Genomic DNA, 4,500 nt, shown 5'->3' with positions numbered 1-4,500 from the left:
TCAGAAATGCTACTGAATCCCCAAACAAAATGAATGTGCAAGATAGTATTCAGTGTCCTTTACCCCTAAACCCAGCTACAATATTTCTGTTAAACCCCGTGATACCCAAGGTTATTTCAGTGTTCCCCCAACTTTCTCTCTGAAGTAGGGGAGGAAATGTGGTGTTAACAGACATATCCCTACTCCATCCCAAACCCCCACATTGACTCTCAAAAGATGGGAGATTTTTCTTTGCATACATGGGGCAGGAAAAAAACAAAACTTTCCTAGGTCTCTAGGGTCTGTCTTGGACTTGGAAAGAGTGGAGGAGGCCTCAACTGGAGTGACTTCACTTCATGGAATCCCCTTTTCCTATTCTAAAATCACTAAATTACATTCCACTTTTAGAATCCCTCTAAGATAAGATGTTGGGAAACTAGGTTTGGAGTCACAATCCCTGCTTTCCAAGCCTGGCTGCCTCCCTCCCCCATAATTCATAAGCTTATCCACCCATTTTTTAAATTTAGGAAACAAAGTAGTTATTGAGGCACAATGTGCCTGCTATATTATAGGTGCTGAGTATTCATTGTGTATGTACTCATGTAAAATTCCTGGTTCTATAAGCCTCACATTCCAGTGGAGAAATCAATAATTGATATATAAATATGTATATAAACTACATACATAAGTATAATAGTATCAAATACTGTGAAGAAAACAAAAAAATCAAAAAGGTAATAGAGAGTACCAGACAAGAGGATGTGTATATGTGGCACTGTGTTATGTTGCTTTAAAATGAGGCCCTACAGTTTTTGTACTCCCTAGGGAAACCTAATGCCCCTGCCCTTGAGTAGGGACTAGACTTAGAGACTTGCTTCTAAGAAACAGAATGAAATGAAAATGCTGTTTTATAACTTTGAAGGCAGGACAATAAAGTCACTGTGCCTTCATCATGGTTTTTTGGAGTGTTTGCTCTGGGGGAAGTTCGAGGTCATCTTGTGAAGATCCTTAAGCAGCTTAAGAGGCTCATGTGGCAGGAAACCGAGATCTCCTGCCAACAGTTATGTAAAGGAGTCATCTAGGAAACTGCTTCTCCAGCCCCAGTCAAACCTTCAGTTTATTGCAGGCCCTCCTTATAGCCTGACTGCAGCTAAATGGGAGACCCTGAATTTTCACCTCCCTTATATATATGCTCTGGATAGAAATCTCCTATCAAATATATAATTTGCACTTTCTCCTATTATAAGATTTGTCTTTTTACTTTTATGATACCATTATTTTCATAATAAAACTTTTAAATTTTAAGTGCTAGTTATAATTTTTTCTTTTGTTGCTTAGGCTTTGGTATTACATCAAAGAAAGCATTCATCAAGCCTAGACCAAGATTTACTGCCTCCTTCTAAATGTTTAGTGTTTTAGCGCATACATTTAGGTCCATGATCCATTTTGAGTTTATTTTGTATTATGTGACAATGTTCCAAATCCATTCATTTGTCCACGGATATTCAATGGTCCTGTTACCATTTGTTAAAAAGACCGTTTCTTCCCCCTTGGATTGTATTTGAACCCTTGTTTACCATGATTTGATCATATGGATTTATTTATGAACTTTCAATCCAACTTCATTAATCTATATGTCTATTGTACCAGTATCGCACTTTCTTGGATACTGTAGCTTTGTAGTAAGTTTTGAAATTGCAAAGTAAGTTTTCCAGATTTGTTTTTTTTTCTGGATTGTTTTAACTCTTTTGACTCCCTTGATGATTAGCTTGTTAATTTTTGAAAAAAAGAAGGAGGTATTTTATATGGATAATTTTGCATCTGTAGATCAATTGAGAAGTAAAGTCATCTTGATAGTAAGGTGTCTGATTCATGAACATGGAATATCTTTCCATCTATTTAGATGTTCCTTAATTTTGTTCAATGATATTTTGTGATTTTTAGTGTGTCTTGTGCTACTTTTATAAAATATATTCCTATATTTTATTCTTTTTGATACCATTGTAAATATAATTGAACACTTAGCTTTATTTTCAAGTTTTTCACTGCTATTGTTTATTAATATGAGTGATTTTTAGATATGTAACCTGTACCTCAAAGCCTTGCTGAATTCCCTTATAAGTTTTAAATAGATATTTTTTTAATGTATTCTTAGTAGTTTCTATACTTGGAATCATACCAGATGTAAACAGAGATAATTTTACCATTCCCTTCCCAATATAAATGCCTTTTATTTCTTTATAATGCCTAATTCCCCTGGCTAGTCCCTCTATTCCAATGTCAAAGTTGCAAGTGTGGGCATACTTGTGTGATGGTGAAAATTCAGTCTTTCATGGTACAGTTAAGTATGGTATCTGTTGGTTCTCCAAAAATGGATCTTATCATACTGAGGAAATCCCTTTCTTCTATCACAAAGAATGTAGGATTTTTGTTAATTAATTTTTCCTCTGTCTGTTGAAGTGATCATAAGTTTTCGACTCATTCTAGTATATGGTATATTACATTAACTGATCTTCAGACATTAAATTAAACTTACATTTCTGGGGTAAGTTCTATTTGGTCTTGGTGTATATATACCTTTTTATAGGTTGCTTAATTTATATTTGCTAGGTTTCATTGAATATTTTTTGTGTCTATATTTCATGTGTCTATTATTTTTTTGTGATGTCTGTGGGTAAGGACCCAGTAACACTGGTCTCACATAATGAGTTGAGAAGTGTTCCCTACTTTTTATATTTAAAAACTAAATCACAATTAATAGTTCTCTGAATGGTAAGTTTTAAGGTTACTAATTCAATCATTTACCTTGTTACAGATGTGTTCATTTTTTTTCTAGAAATATCCCCATTCCATATAAGTTATCTAATTTGTTGGCATATATAGTTGTTCATAGTATTTTCTTCTAAATCTGTTCCTTTATGTAAGATTGGTCATGATGTCTCTTTCATTCCTGATTTTAGTAATTTGGGTCTTCTCTTTTTTTCTTGATCAATACTAGTTAAATGTGTGCTAGTTTTATTTATCCTAAGATATTTCATTGTCCTATGTAATATTAACCAGCTTTGCCTCTATTAGCAGCTTTACTTCAGTATTTCTGACAGCTTATGTGTGTATATTGATGTCTATATTATTCAAGTTCTATTTTGAACTAATCTAATACAGTTACTGTTTCTTTCATTAACTAATTTGTTGAATAAAATATGTGACATGTATTTTGGTTTTGTATTTTTGTGAAAGTGAAATTTTTAAACTTTTGCAAATTATACATTAGCAAGTATGAAAATCATTGACTAGTCAGTTGTGAGAAACAAGTCAGAGAGAAAGACATAGGATGTATCAGGTAAGTCCTTGTAGGCATGTTAAGGAAATTGATTTTTACTCTAAGTGAAAGAAAAGGTATTAGCATCACCTCAGTTAAGTCCCTTCCTTAGCTGGAATCTCAGTTGTCTGTAATATGTCTTTATGCTACCTCAACAGACTATGTAGATAGAATGAGATTATGGGGTTGAAAATTGTAGTTGTAATTAGCACTTGATCAGGTCACATGAGGTAATTTTTTCAGGTATTAATGACTTGGTCTAAATTTTTATTTTCAAATTCTTTTTTATTTTCAGATTCCTGAGGGAGAAAGACATTGGGAATTCCAGAAGACTAGACCCCATCCTAAGAAAGGCAGGTTTGCCCATGAAAGTGCTGGGGATTTGCATATGAATATAAGGTTTATGATGTTCATTAGAACCCAAAAGGAAGAGATGAGGTTGAGGTATTTTAAAGTCTCAAAAGGCAGGTTGGGCCTAACTTGCTACCTCTACTTTGGACTGGTTGTGGGTGATTGAGGGCAAATGTCGTGGAGGAGCAAATCTGAGGAGTGGACAGACAGGTCAAAAGAGAGAGGCTGGGGTGTGTGAAATGAGGTTGATGAAAGTTTCAGAATTTAAAGGTCAGAAATTTGAGTGTAAAGAGGAAAGCAAAATGCTGGAAGGTAACTAATTCATAAAACGGGTTTAGGACATTAGTGCAATATGGTAGTTGGGACTAAGAGAAATAAAAGTCAAAAGGAAGGATGACACAGTGAATCAGAGAAAAAAAACATTCCTACCGAAAGTTTGCTTTGCACAAATTACCAAGCATTTCTCCTTATTCTGCATCTCAGAGTATTCCGAGGCAGAAAAATGAATCAAACAGGTATTTCTGTCTTTCTACTTTCTTTGTTTTTATTTTATTCCTACCCCTACCTCCCCAAGCGTGACCTAAATTTTAAGCTGCTCATGGAGGTTTTACAATATAATACAGCATTCTAAATCTCCCATGACAAGCTTTTGCCAGTTGTGTAACTTAAATTCCTGTTGTTTATGCTAACAGTTGGTGTTTTCTCTTATCCTTACCTCAATTGTTCTTCAACCTACCTTCCAAGAGTTTAGCTAAAGTCCTAGAAGCAATGCTAAACTTCAGATAACCATCAAAGCAGGTCTTATAGATGGAGCAAGTGGGCTTTCAGGGAAGGAGGACTCTCCCTGTAAA

Source organism: Talpa occidentalis, unplaced genomic scaffold, assembly GCF_014898055.3.
Source record: "Talpa occidentalis isolate TD23 unplaced genomic scaffold, MPIMG_talOcc4v2.1 talOcc4.3, whole genome shotgun sequence".
Lineage (NCBI taxonomy): Eukaryota > Metazoa > Chordata > Mammalia > Eulipotyphla > Talpidae > Talpa > Talpa occidentalis.
This window is presented reverse-complemented; position numbering follows the sequence as displayed.